Source organism: Colletes latitarsis, chromosome 6, assembly GCF_051014445.1.
Source record: "Colletes latitarsis isolate SP2378_abdomen chromosome 6, iyColLati1, whole genome shotgun sequence".
In the NCBI taxonomy this organism is placed as follows: Eukaryota; Metazoa; Arthropoda; class Insecta; order Hymenoptera; family Colletidae; genus Colletes; species Colletes latitarsis.
Genome location: NC_135139.1, coordinates 22,844,321 through 22,859,527, shown reverse-complemented (window position 1 = coordinate 22,859,527; position 15,207 = coordinate 22,844,321). Strand labels below are relative to the sequence as shown.

General features: G+C 49.6%; 1 protein-coding gene across 2 annotated transcripts in view; it reads left to right on the top strand.

Moving 5' to 3' along the window:
- LOC143342600 (protein bric-a-brac 1) overlaps positions 1–15,207 on the top strand; it is a 263,926-nt gene that overhangs the window by 37,558 nt on the left and 211,161 nt on the right. The window contains exons 1-2 of one of the 2 annotated variants that reach the window (XM_076766661.1): positions 6,660–6,855; positions 10,341–10,473. The gene's annotated coding sequence lies outside the window, so the exon portion shown is untranslated. Of the gene's footprint in view, positions 1–6,659; positions 6,856–10,340; positions 10,474–15,207 lie in introns of those variants that run through there. The other variant, XM_076766660.1, reaches the window with a different exon arrangement.

The window sequence follows — 15,207 nt, the reverse complement described above, 5'->3', positions numbered from 1 at the left end:
TCGCGAAGAAAAGGCGCGAGCAATTGCGGTATTCGCAGCGCACGTCGCTAAAAACAATAATAAATTAAGCGACCCAATCGCGTTAACGTTTCCTCGCTCGCCTCCGAGGAGCAGGATGAATTCGTTCCAAGGCAGACTATTGTAGGGGAAATTCTGGCCGTTCGAGAGTAATTTGACGTTAATTCGATGCTCCGAAACAATTTCGATCGGGAACATAAAATCGAGCAAGTTTGCGACTTGGTGCGTTTAAGATATATTTGTATTATATTGCATCAAACAAGATTGGAATAATTTGTTTGTGCGGTCGAGAGTCGCGATATTTGATGATATTCGCGTTGACGTGTCAAGGGTTAAAGAAGCCGGGGGTCGATCCGGAAGGGAGGCCGCGTCTTTGCGTTGGATTTCGCGATCGTGGATGGTGCGTAGGGCCGGCGCAGGTTGGTGACCGTGCAGGAGAAAATGCAAAGATGCACGGTAGAGGGAGCGAAAGAGAAGTATAAGGGGTCGAGGGAGGAAGGGGGAGGGATTGGCAGGTGGGAGGGAAAAGAGAATGGACAAGAGAAAGTCAGAAGGGCGCAATGGCCGCTCTCTCGAGGGGTGGAACGTTCCACGGGTGTTTCGAGGAAGCAGAGGTGGATGCGGAGGCGGTGGTGGCGGTGGCGGTAGAGGTAGAGGTAGAGGTAGAGGAACAGGTAGAGGTAGGGGGTCGGGGGCAGAGGGTAGGAGGTAGGAGGTTGTACGAGGAGGCAGAGATGGTGGTGGAGGCGAACGAAGAGAAGGGACGAGGTTCGTCCTATCAATCACGGTATTATTATCGAGTCCGTGATTAGCAAGGCATGCTAACGATATCTCTGGCCGGAGGCAGAGGGCAACGCTAGGCCGTTGTGCTCTCGCGCATGCACGTGTATGTACGCATCGTTCGGCGAGTTGCTCCGTTGGATGGATGTGCGCGACCCGTACGTATTTCTCTGGTACGTGTGTCGTCGAGGCTGGACTCTGTGTTGTGTGCGGATCGGTGTTGGCCGCAATGCAACTGGAGTGGCCACGATGCGATTCCAGAGTAGTACCAGAGTGTACCGTGTATACGGTGCTGCTGCTGCTGCTGCTGCTGCTGCTGCTGATGGTCCCGACGATGGTGGTGGTGATTTCAACGACGATGCTAGAGAAGGTCGATGAAGAGGGACGAAACCAGAGAGGAAACGAGGTCCAGAGAGAGGCAGGGAGAAAGATAGGTAGCTAGGTAGATAGGTCGGGAAGCACGGAGGAAGGCAAATGGAGAACCAGCCGGAGGAAGCCACTGTTACCAGTGCTTGGCTGCTGCTGTCTAGCTGCTGCTGGCTACTAACTACATGCTGCTGCTGGTTGCTGGTTGCTGATGGCTGCTGGCACTCTCACGTCGACGACGTAGCCGTTGTTCCCCAGCTAGCCGCTGCTGCGAATGTTTCGCAGAGGGGACCGAGATAGTTCTAGTCGGCTAGGTCGATGGCGTACGTAGGTAGGTAGTTAGTTCGATGCGCATGCATTGATTTAAACCAACCCTTACCGCGGACCGTGATATCGATGCTTTCGAACATCGTACGTATCGACGGCCGACTCTGGGAACTTGGATCGACGATCGAAAGCGAAACCACCGACGACCACGACGACGACGAAGACATCGACCTTTCGCACCCCCCCGGGTCGCGCGGGTTTCTTCCAGCGATTCGTATCAAACTGTCGCGCGAATTCTATCATCGACGGGTGTAATGATCGTTTCTGGACGAATCCGTCGATCGGTCGGTCGGTCGGTCGGTCCTATCTCTGGCGTGCGGCCGATATTCGGGTTATACGGATCGCTCGCAATGCGATTCGCGGCTAAACGCGTTACGGGGAACGTAATTTAGTCCCGGTTGCATAGCCCGTCGTGCACCGTGTTCGCGCGTGTCCGTGTGCAAGCCCCGGCAATGTGTTTTTCGCTATACGTACACGCGCGACACGTATCTCTCGCTCGGTGATTCGTCTCTTTCCTTCTCCCTCGTTGTCCCCTGTTTGCATCCGTCTCTCCTCGTTCGTCGGTGTTTCTCTCTGTGACGGTAATATTCGCGATGCAGAGAGTCACCGGCGGCGAATTCACGAGGGATGGTGGAACGCGGGGGCGCGTGGGGCGCGTGGGGCGCCAGCGGAGCGGCGGAGGGTGTCACACAGGCGGCAGGTAATGATATTTCGCGCCCATTATGAAATATTCGAAATGATTTGCCGGGATTGTGCATTTTGATTTGACGTACATCCGCGCAACGCACGCAACCCCCGCGACATCGCTTTTGGATGCCGATCGCTCGACCGTCGACCGTCGACCATCCACCCCCGTCTAGTATCTCTCTTTCCCATTCACGCGGATTCGAACCCTCTTTCTCGAGTTCCTTTCGCCCTCCTTGCTCCTTCCAGGAACTAACGCGATCGCAAAGCAATATTCCAAACGTTCGATGAAGTCCGCTGAAATACGGTTCCCCGGGGTGTCGTTAATACCGTATTCGATGCGCAATAACAAGCCAATAAATATTTAATAAAGTACTGAAACGTATAATAATAATGTAATTACAGGATGATGCCCATGTCGCGATAATACTAATTTAAACTGTGTTTCAAGCTCGAAACCGATACGATCCCCGGGCTACCTTTTCACATCGTGGGGTTCTCGATATTCGAGAGCTTCTTGCGTCGGAATAAGTTTCGCGCTGTACGAGGGTAGAAATCGGAACGTAACGCGAGGAGTCCGGGGGGGTAGGATGATCGGGGCTCGGTTGACCGCGATACAATTGGAAAGGCCACGGCTCGGTGCGACGGAAATGGGGATAATTGGAATTAGTGGTGGCTCGAGAACGGTCGGACGAAGAAAGATAGACGCCCGGAGGATAGATCGAAGGTAGTCGGTTCGAATTCTCTTCTGCCACCGCAAACATGCATAATGCAGCCAGGCGGCGCGTGTAAACGCGTAAACGCCGGGTGGTGCCAACCGCGAAATACAAAAATCCCCAACCACCTGTGAAGCACGCCGCACCGTCCGGTGCCGGTGTTCTGTGTGGGTGCGTGGGTGCGTACGTGCGCGTTTCTGTGTTTTTGTACGTGTCGCGCATTTCCGCGAGACAGAAAGAGAGAGACGGGGAGAGAGTTACTAGCGCTCTTGTGTACGTTTCCAAGTTAATTACAGCATAATTGCGGTCGACATTTTGTTGTTCGTCGTTCGTCGCAATTGTCGGGCCGGCTGACCCGCGGATCGCTTTCCGATTTTCTCGCTCCGAAATTCTTGCGATATCATGCACGTTTATTAGCATTGCTCGTCGTGGCGGCTCGTTGCGCCGAATTACGCTCGTACGCGAATTATTCGCGTCATCCGAAGCTCGCGCCGCGCTCGCGTTCTTTCCAGTCTGCTGTCCGCGATCGACGATAACTCGATTCGCGATCCTTTTTCCGGCGTCCTCCTTTCCGAAACCATACGCGAGGAGACGACGGAAAGAAAAGAGGAACGGAAGGGTAGGCAAGCATACGCGAGAAGATAATGGTTGAAAGGGTCGAAGAGGGAGAGGGTGGTAGTAGCAAGGTTAGGCGAGGCGAGGCGAGGCGAGGCGAGAGTGGCGGAGGTTCGTCGAGAGAAAGACGAGCAGAGATGGAAACGAGGAGGTGTAGATGGGCACAAAAGCACGAGATATTCAACCCTATCGGATCGTATATATCTGGTGCACCCTCCCACCCCATAAATTGATGCCAATGTACCTACGAGGCCCCGGCACGTTATACGTCTGAATATTACGCACACTCGGCCCTATGGACATCAGGGGTGGCAGGGAACAGAGGGAGGTCGGTCGGAGGTTGTGTGGGGAGGTGGGGAGGGGTGCGGGAGCGGTGCTCCGAAGGGTGGCCAAAGCGGCGAGGAACGGTAAGAGGGGTGTAGGCAACCGCGTACCTACACGAGTCGCACACCATACCTCGGTTATACCGTATAGAACACAATTAAGTAAATGAGCACGGGTTGCGCGCGCTATAGATACCCTCTATTATGTGTATTGATCTCTAGCACGGACTCCAGTTACACGTAATACGTGTTTTGTCATTTGCGCGTTCGTACGTACTTGCCGATCCTCTCTGTGTACACGACGGAACCTATGTGCAAGTGCCTGGAATAGATATCCTCGCGGAGAAAGAGGAACCACCGCCTGGAACCGTACGAACGAGCCTCGCGACCGCCTCTCGAATTTTACAAAACGATACGCGTCTACAACGGCCCGTGCCGATCCTCTTTGTTTTCGGGGCCATCGCCGTGCTCGCTTTTACGACTTCCGAGCTCTCTCGCGCAGAAATAATTTGCCTTAATTCTCGCTTAACCGGCAGGAAAGCCGGATACACGCTCTCCGTACCATCGTCCGGTTCTTCGACACTTTCGTTTCCATACCGTACGCTCGACCGACCGTCCGCTACCGGCACCGGTTCTTCGAAAATACTCCAATCCTAATCGCCATCGTATATTACCAGAAGAATACCTTTGTTCCACGCTCCAGCTCCTCCCAGACGCGTGTCTCGAGCACTAGTTTTTTTTTATCGTTGAATTATTCTCGTATATTTTTCATCTTTGGAAAGTTACTCGCGACGAACGTCGAAGCGCCAAACGGATCAATTATTTGACGGTAGTTATTACCCAAGGTGATAATCCAGTAAATAGAGTCTGCAGCAGACAATTAATTAGATGGTTTAGGACCGATTAAGAAACAGCCAATGGAACGACGTTTAAAGTATAGTTATGTATTATTGTATTCCTTTTAAGATTAAATCGAATCGCGTGGCACTCGAATAAATTAAATGTTAGCTTACTCGTTGCAGACCACTCCTCTAATCGAATGAGGTCGTTTCAAACTCTCAAGGCTCTCCGTATCGTTATATACTTTTAAATCGTCAGCGTACGATAGAAAATTATAAACTTTGTTTCGTGTTTGACATTTTGAAATTTTAAACGGAAAATTTCGAGAATTAAAACGACGAACGTATTATGAATTTAAATGGAGCTGTGCGCGACTATTTAAATAATACTTTAACGAGAAACCAATAACCGCAGCCGTTTCATTGGAATAGACGTAATGAGAAAACGTCGCAAAACCGCTGGCAAACAAGTCTAGCGGAGAGAAAATAAGACAAACAAACGTAGAAGAACATTAATATAAATGAGAGTTATATTCCAGGAATGGAATATAAGATTTCAGCATTATAAGCGACCGCTTATGACGCGCAAACGAGACGCCTCCGTTGGAGGGCAGTCTGCGGAAGAGGTACTTACGCGTCACCAGTATATAATGTGTTAAAAAGTTAATCGCTTTTATCGATCTATCCATTGCCCTATGCTTGGCGCGTAAACCATTTTATTGTTCCGTCCGCGGACAATCCACGGAAAAAGAACCTAGACTGAAATATCGTTCGCTCCTTTAGAAATTCCTGAAAAGTCATTCCTTTCTACGTAACACAATAGATTATACTCTATTAACATAGCAGAGACCCATTTTGATACGTAAGATAGTATACGACAATAGCGAGCAGCATGTACAAGTGTTTACAGAAAGGAAACACGGCTCTGTATAAATTAAAATAAAACATCGACGAGTAAGTAGGTTAACGAGATGCAATTACGTTTTCGATAGAGGTTTCGAAAGAGATGCAATTATACTTGCGTGGCTCGAAAAAGTCAATACAGTCGCGCGGAATGTTTGCAAAATTGCATATTCCGCACCTAGGATCGATAAACCGAAGATTCGTATTAGATTCATGAGTACGGGGGATCGATCGAGCGCGATAAATCGGGACGACCGATACGGGTAGCGCAAATATAATCTCGCCAACGAAAAGTTTCGTTGTTCGCGTATTCTCGAACTTTGCGGTATCGCATCATAGTCATTGTCACGTTGCTAAAACTATGCTCGTATGTTTCACGATTTGTACGAATGCTTTTAATCGCGCGCTGGAAAAATTAGCGTGTCTTTTCACCGAGTTTCCTTCATCGGGACAGTTTGTTCGCGCCAGGACATAAGATTGTCAAGGCTAGATTGATGGTTGCAAGGGTCAGTGATATCGTTAACTATGGAAAATAGCGTCGGATCATTTGCGTAAAGCGACGGTATAAGAGAAACGCGATACGTTACGTTCTTGAATATGTATGGGAAATTTTGGTCGCCTTGTAATCGAAGGGATTAAAGTAAATGTTTTATGTGTAAAACTATTAGCGTAGAATCGAGAGGTATCGAGGTAGGATCGAGTTGTAAAAAGGTGATCGATGCGAGTAATGGGATTTTGTAGGGATAAAAAGAGTGTCTGGCGTCTTGGTAGATTCCTCGAGCGTACGGTACGCACGAACGCGTAGTTACCGCGACCCGTCAACAGGAAACGGAAAGATAGTTATCTAGCGGCTAGGTAAAAAGAGTGAGAGGGGCGGAGAGAGGCGACCAGGTAGACGCGATAGTTATTTATTTTCCCGAGGCTGATTATAATATTACGCAAGCCGGACGGTATACGCGGTCTCGTAATGCGGATGCAAATGCAACAGACATTTAGTTATACCGAGGCGACTCGGCAAATCTTCGGCTGGAAATTGTGTTTTATTCATACGCTCGTCCACCTGCGGAAAAGACATGCGCGCATTCGCGCGGCGAGCACGTACCGACCGTGTCCCTTCTCGTACCAACCGAAAGCTATCGTTTAACGGAGTAACAACGATACATTTACAATTTAAACGCTCGCTACCGACTCGAAACGGAATCACGCCGAAGGTGAGGGGACACCGTACGAGAAACAGACAGCAGGACGAGGAGAGGGAATCCGTGCCACCACGTTGCCAGACACGTGAGAATTAAAAGGCATTATGCGTTCCGGGATTCGTCACGAACCTCGTTTCTAATCGCGTTTAATCGCGCTGCCCCGTCGGGGGGGGAAAAAAACTCGTAGCGTTTTCGAATCCCTTCGTACGAGATTTTTCTTTGGCCGATCGAAGGGCCGGGCAATCACGAACTTGGGATATCCAGAATCGACGACGCGTATCGAGAGCGTAAACGGGACGCTGGGGAATCCGCGCGATACCGCGAAAGAAAACGAATTAGCACCGCGCGTCGGAAATATCCCACCGTTGGAGCCGTACAACGAACATTTATGTAAATGTTCTCTCGAAACGATGCAGCCAAGAAGGCGGCGAGCTAATAACGGAAACGTAGCCTCGTAAAAGGATCTTAATTTATGCGTTCGACGGAATAGCAGTTACGTCGATACGAATTATTCTTCTTTTCGCGTGTACGAGCCACCGTTCTCTTATAATATCTATATCGTGAGAATTTCCCGATTTTCGTAATAACGGAAACGGCCACATCCACGATCTTATTTTGATGTAAACGTCGCGTCGATATTGAGATATTACACGTTTCTCGAACGACGGAAGCACACCGTCACGAAAAGATCTTATTTAATTCGTGACTGGGCATGGAACGCTGGGTCGCCCCGACGATAAAGACATTATACTTAGCAACGCATTCGTGCAAACTGCATCGCGATATACCGATTTCCTTCTGGGCTGTGTACGGGACGGACGCATACGCTGTCGTGCACGGGATGCGCTTACGTAATCCGATGCAAAGACACGTGCATCGGACACGGACGAGTCTCTTCTCTTCTCGCCACCCGCTTACGCGCTCTTTCGCATAACGATATATTATTTATATAAGCGGAGCTCTACCAGCAAATCGTCCTACTCTTGCAAATTACCGCGAATATAGACCGCTAACGCGAATAATGGGCATCGTTCGAGCCGAGCCAAGCCACTCGACTTGAAATTTTCTAGAGGCCACCAATCCGCACGATTCCCTCTGCAAAATCCCGAAATCTTCGAGACATTTCCCTCTTCTAATATACGCATAATCGTTCTAGAAGGGTTTTATTCAAAATATCGTCTGTAGAGGGAAAAGCCATCTTTTCGTAAAGACAACAGTGGTCGAACCGTGCATTTTTTTTGCATAAATCGATCCTTGGCATCCTTCGGCACACAAAAGCGTCGGGAACGCGACACTTGGGGCGAAATTTCGCGTACGCGTTTTTTCTTCAAGTTCGATAGCTCGATCTTCGCGTTGCAGTTGCACGAATCGCGCGTGGATCACGTAACGCCGAGCGCCGGTCACGAGTACCGGGCGAACAATGTGATTTATAAACACATTTCACTCATTTTGCGGATGGATTCGCGTGTCTCGAGTGGTTCGGCTTTCCAGATTTCGCCCGATAACCCGTGTTAGATTGAATCAGTTTGAAACATATCGCGCGAGCTCGCCGATAACGAGGAAGTTGATACGTTGTTGCGAGGAACGATAAAAATAGTCAGAAACGTTGGAGCGGATGCATCGTTCCGAATATTCTGATCGATTACGGCCACCCGCGAACGCGCTGCTGTAAATTAGAAAACACCTGAGAGAATACGGCTCATTTGCGAGCCCGGAAACGATCGTTTGCAAAAACGGCGAAACAAAGTTGCAGCTCGTTTCGCGTTCGGTCAAACAGTGTTACGGTAAAGCCCGGCTCCTGAAGGGTCGAAGCGAGGGTTAATCGAACGATAGTCGAAGGAGGATCGCGTTAGCTGCCGTGTCCGGGAGGTATAGTCGGTCGAGCGGTTCGCGAGCACATTCCCCCGTGTTTGTGCGAGCTGTCCCTGCCGGAAGTGCGCGGCCTCGCGCGGCGTAACGTTATTTTCTGATTTCCCATTCATGATCTACCGTTTAGTTTCGATTTGCCGCTTCGTTACGACGCCCGGAGATTTACACGGTCAGATAGGATTGTTCCAGGCTAGCATCCCTCCTCCTCTTCCTCTTTCCCCGAGCCGCTAATACTCTGTTCCTTTGCGCCGTTCCTTCCCTCCGCCGTGCACCACCTACCTACACTTCTGTCTTTTATGTAACCCTCTTTCGTCACTGCGTGCGATCTCCCTGGATATCTCTCCTCGTAATCACTCTTTTTTTCCTGCCGCTCGGACGATCTTTCCTGCCGGATAATTTGCTCGCCGTTCGTTTTGCATTTCAAATCCGGCCTGGCCCCCGTCGAAGTCTCGATGATTTTAGTCGATCGGTAAGAAGATGACGGTGAAACGGGATGGAAAACTACCGAAAAGAAAGGTTGGAATTTCGCGGGGAAACTCGCGGAGTCTGTGTTTGTACGCGACCGAGAGAGAGAGAGAGAGACCCGTCCACGTATACGTAACGTAGAATGGAAATTTTTATCGAGAAACTCGTGCTAGAAAAGCTGGCCGAGGGATGGCAGGAGCGGTCGGGAAAGCGAGGAGAAAGAGAGAGAGAGAGCGAGTGGGGCGAGAGGTGGTCGGTGAGCGGGAGGAGACGAGCGAAGAAAAAAGGAGAAAAACGTGGAGAGCGTGGTGCGCCGCGCCCAGCGAGTAATAAGTTAGTAATAATATTTTCACAATATCTCTCCTGGATTGGATGTTATTTCATTATATTTTATTGCCTCTTACTATTACTCTTGCCGGTGCGCACCCCCGGCTTTTCTCGGCGGCCCTCGTCGACCAACACTACCGCAACTACCGTTACTACCACCGTCGCTCGGTCGCGTCCCAGTCGCTCTGTTTTATTATCTCGAGCCTCTCCGCACCGAGGGAATTCACTCGCGGAACTCATTATTGAGAGGTTTATTCTGCTGTAACCGTTGCTACCCCTTACCCCTTGTTTCTTTCCCCCGACTCCCGCCTCTTCTCGTCTTTCCTTCTCCTTTCTCCGGCCTCGGTTTGTCTTTCGAACTTGAAACCTATTGGAAATAAAACTAGATCCCTCTCTCCCTCCCACCCCGTCTCCCACGCCCCCGTCCGTTCCATCGAAGGAATCTTGACGCAAATTTTTCCACCTGCCCGTAAATCCACGGGCACCGATAAATCTGTCCAGGGAAGATTTTTCATTCGTCCCGTATTCCGCCCACTCGTCTGTGCGTAAAATCAGGGAAAACGGTTTTAAAGGGATCGTCATCCGGCCGATAAATCGTACTTTCGTTCCCAACTTAATGCGCCCGTAGGAAATCCAAGGATGAAAATCGCGTCCATGAATATGGGCCAGCTTCTTTCGCGCGTCGCAGCATCGTTCACCGTGAACGACCGACCGTAAAAACCCGTTATTGAATTCGTATCCGACTCTTTCCTTTTTTTTATTTCTCGCAAAACTTTATGAATTTTACGTGTCTTTACGAGCGCGCGAGTTCGAATTAGAAGGAGCGTTACCGCGCGTCGGCCCGACGACGAAGTTCCGCGAGGAGACATGAAAAATGTAAGATGTTTTAATCGTTGTTTGGTTTTGCAGCAGGACACCGGCGGAGGAGGAGGAGGAGCGGCGTGGCACGTGGACTCGGAGGAGAGCAATGTACCTCGCATGGAGAAAACGCGAGCTCCACTATCAACGGTATCGACGACGCCCGAGAACGCGTAACGTATAGGTGAGTCGTCGTCGACGTTGGAACAATTTCGAGGGGAAAATATTGGGATTCCAGACGCGGCGTTAATGAAAAATCAACGTAGCTGCTTCTCGATCGTCGGGGCTCGATTCTCCTCGGGACCAAGGAAAATTCGTCTCGGTACGATCGGAACTCGCCGCCACGTGAAAACAATTCGACGCGCCGTAAAACCGACGACGTTACGCGCCACGACGATACACGCATCTACGTGCCCAATGCCCGTACAGCGACGTTCATTAGACGCAGGCTCGACGACAGAAATAGCGAGTGTTGTCACCGAGAAATTGCAGCGAGCGATCATAAAACTATTACATCAGAGGCTTGTAATGCCGCGCAAACGCACGCATATTATATGCATTATAGCCCTGGCACCGTACTGACGCAATTCCGATTTGTCGCAATCTCGATTTGTCGCAACGGCTCGATTAACGCGCGGGGATTATTCGCCCGTTGTTTCTCTTCGATCCTGCGTGTATCGAAAATCTCTGCTTCGCGTACGATCTATTAACCACTCTGCCATTTTATACGTACGCCCTTTCGTACAGAGTATTCATTAACAGTAGCAAATACGCTGCACGTTAGAAGCCTAAATGTGAAAATTTTGCAATGGATAAGGCATGTGCAAATATTCGTGGCAGTGCAAAAGCAATTTTTAAGCGTAACGGGAAGAGACCAATCGGATAAATAGCTAGAGATCCACGAAAGTGCATTGCCGCGAGAGCCCATTGTTCGGAGTTGCCGATGAGTACTGGGTGATCGACGATATCGAAAGCCTTTTGGGAGTCGGTTTAAATAGCGTCAACTTGTTGGCCACGTTTTATTGCGTTAGAAATATAACGGTGATGGAGTGCAAGATTTATCGAGGCGGATCGGCCCGAAACGAGACCGTGTCGCCCGTTAGCTATACTATTCTTTGATAAATCCGATAGTTTGTCTCCTACGATGCCCGCGAATATATTTGACGTAACATCGAGGGTCTATTTTTGCTCGAGTTCCGAAAAATTGATTTTGTTCCTCGGTTTTAAAGCCCGATGTGCGGTTTTCCGTCCGATGGCGAGATTCCAAAAATTGACCGCAATCGCGACAAAAGTGTCGGGGAAAATTGAGATGGAACACCAACGCGTTCGAAACTTTATTACACCGAAAATACCGTGTCGAGCCACGAAAGAAATTAAATATTAAATATTAGGCGGTGCATTTTTCCACTTTCTTGAAAGCTTAAATTCAAGATCGAAGAATGAACGGAGTTGCGAAAGTTTAACGTACGAGCAGTCCGCGAAAGTTGTCCGAGGCTGCGCGAGTTCAGCGACGAAGCCTTTGAGGAGAGAATGTTTGGCATTTGATTATTCTTTTACGGGACTTTGAACGCGATTGAATTTACGGATACGGACGCGTCTAATACTTTCCAGGCTCGCTTTTGTATACCACGTACGACTGCAGAGCCCTTCGAACGACTAATTCGTTCGTTCGTTATGGCTAATTCCCAGAATTTCGAAAGGTGGGGTCCGATAACCGTAAGTATCCCTCGTTTTATTTTACCATCGAAAATGTCAAAACGATCGACCCCTGTCTTTACACGCGCGTAAAATGCATCGTCGATTCGGGTACGCGCCACCATTTCCGGGCACACCCTGTATATTACAATTATTACTATCGACTCGAGGAAATTTGTATTTCAAATTGAAAGTTCCGCGAAGCAATTCCGAAAGTTGGAACGATGTAAGTTTGCTAGTTCGGGTCTCTAAATTTAAGGCTCGAAAGCAGGAAAGTTCCTTTAAGCCTCGACGAAAGCGATTGGGTCCTAGTTTGGTCGTTGGACTATTCCGCGGAAGCATTGGAAATCGAAACAATAAGGCTAAGCTTTCTTAGCGGGTAGAAAACTTAGGAACCGCTGCGGAATGGAACCGTCCGCGAGCTCGACGACCAAGCGAACTCGTTATCGGAGGAGAAACGCCGGAACGTGTTAATATAAACTTGCCGTGACTAATACAACAATTTATCCGGCCACGGGAATTTAAATGGTTATGACCCGGACCATCCGTCCGGGCGACCGCCGGCGCGATGATTTTGTCGCGCGTTAACTCGCACGCGTTTAATTCGTCCCGCTGCTTTCGCGAATTAACTCCCTCGCCCACGCTCCTCCTTTGATTATCGACCACGGTTTCTTCTTAATTCAATCTAATCCAGCCCGACTTTGGTCGATCCAATTTCGTTTCGTCCCCGTCGTCCCGGGTTTCTAGCGTCTTGGAAAAAATTCGATACCAACCAACCAACGGAACCCTTCGAACTTTCTTTTTAGACGATCGAAAACTATTTCAGCAGTCCCGTTAAAATTCAACGGCCCTAGAATTATTTTCTTCGACGTCCAATCTTGTATTTTCCGCGTCCATTTCCCGTCCGAACAAAAGTTACACCGTTTCGTTGCGCAAACGCATCGGGCGCCGAAATGAAATTTCTCCCCGTTAACAAAGGACTTTTTCCACCGGTTGAAAAGAGGGACAAGTCGTAATAATAAGGGCCGTTAATTACATTTTTGCCGCGGATCGGTCACGAGTATACTGCTGGTTAATAGTAACGGAAATTTCCCCGTGAAAGTTTCGGGAAGTTCGCGCTGGTATAACGGAATTTTGCGAAACGCGAATCGTGTTCTTTCCGATACGGTTGTCGGGCCCGAGCCCCGTACAATCGCATCTCCCCTTTCTGTTTGACGTTGTGTAAGATATATTCGCGCTGATCGTTCCAACAGTCGTGCACACGCTCTTTCTCTCCTGATTTCTACCCCTTCTCTGTTTACTCCCGTCTCCGTCGCTCCCGTTTCCGGTCTCTCTCGTGCCGCGACCCCCGTACGTTTAATTGTTATATTTATAAAAGGGGAGGACTGACGTACGCAGTGATACGTCGGAGGGATACCGGTCGGCACACCGGCGAGACGCGCTTTTTTTGCCCGAGAGACGCGCGACCCCTCGCTTTTGCGAATCGATATTAACCCGAAACGAATGTTACTCCATTTTCTCGCGCGCGGTCGCTCCTAGAGGAAAAAATTACCTCCCCCAATCCCGATCGCTTATCAGCCTCCTGGCATCGCCACCGTAAGCCGGGCACTTTGATAAAAATTCATTTTTCACCGCGAACCGTCGTCGATCCGGAAAAGAACCAGTCGATTCCGGTGTCTTAGGGGTGGCTGGGCGGCAGAAAGGACGAGGCTAAATAGCTAGAACGATTCGGTGGGCAGAAATGGTCGAGCAGGGAACGGGGACAGGTAGTAGGATGGGTCGAATATTGAACAACTAATTACCTAATCACTCATTATCTACCACAGGCTCGGAGACCGGTAGATCGGTGCTACACACGCAACTAGAGGTTGCTAGGTCGTAGAATAGGTTGCCCAGAGGGCCATTGTGATACGCGAAGCAGAATCATGCAGGATCGTATATTATCGATGGGAGAAGGGGTTGAGGGCTGCGGACCCTCTCGACCCTTAGCACCCCCTAGTTGCCCTACCGTTGCCCAGATCCGTCGATGTTCGTCGTTTGACGTCGGAGAACGCGCTCCGACGCGGCTAACCACTAACGATCAAACGTCAGGGATCTTCTTATTCGTTCCAACAAACTTGCTTTGCATCGTTTTTTCGAAATTATATATTCAAACGACGCTTCCTAAGATGAATGAATAAATACTGTATCTTTGAGTGGAAACATCGGCGATCGGAATAAGGGATGCATCGAGTTTTCGACTCGTATTTTTAATCGGCTATTAAATGGCACAACAGTAGATTTATCAATATGGCACGCGATTCTGTCTACTGGAAACGCTTCCCCGTAGATCTATTTCCATGGCAGTCGTATCAAGTATGTAAACGGTCGTTTCGAAATACAACCGTGTTTCAGGAATAGATAAGCGTCCCATTCGAATCACGTTCTCCCTATTTTAATCTATAGTCGAAATACGAGCGTATGACGACGCTCGAACGAGCACTCGGTGTCTCCAGGGCGTTCAATTTTTTAACAACCGTTGGAATCCTCTGGTCTAGCGTATCCCCGGAGCACGTCTCGCGTCTCCATTTCGAAATTCGTTCTCAACCAGGCCCGGCCAAGGAGCGGACCTCCGGAGAATTTCGAAGACGCAACGATCTCGAACGAGAATGCTTTTATGATTTGGGCGTCGAATTCTCAACAATGCCACGGTTTACGGCTCTGTGGTAACTCGGACGTCGGATCGTAAAGATTATTTTTAAGTCGGTCTGTCTAGCTCGCGCGATGGATCCTCGAAGGACGCTCGATCCTTGAAATCTAGGTGTTCCCAGGCTGTTCGTCCCACGTGTTTACAAACTTGCAAAGGGATTCGAAGGACCGCGGACAGCAAACGCACGTTTGCAGCGTGTCGGTCTCGGGATGGGAATCCTCGGTGCTATTTCGAGCAACGTCCAGTCCCTGTTCGGCATCTCGAAGGTTAAGCCGCGCGTCGGATGACCACGCTCCGCGTAGGTCACGGCTGTTCTTCGCCGATACAGCTCCACGACGGACCTTAATCCTCTTAAGTGCCGCGTGGCGCGACTAATATCAATCACGATTCCCATCGATTCCCGTTCCTACACATCCACGAGTTCAGCAACGTGTTCGCGACACCCGGCGAGTTTCCCAAACCTTCCGCCTCTTCGATTTCCATATATTCTACCTATTTATCGGCAAGTTGCACCCTACCCTGATGCGTGCAGGA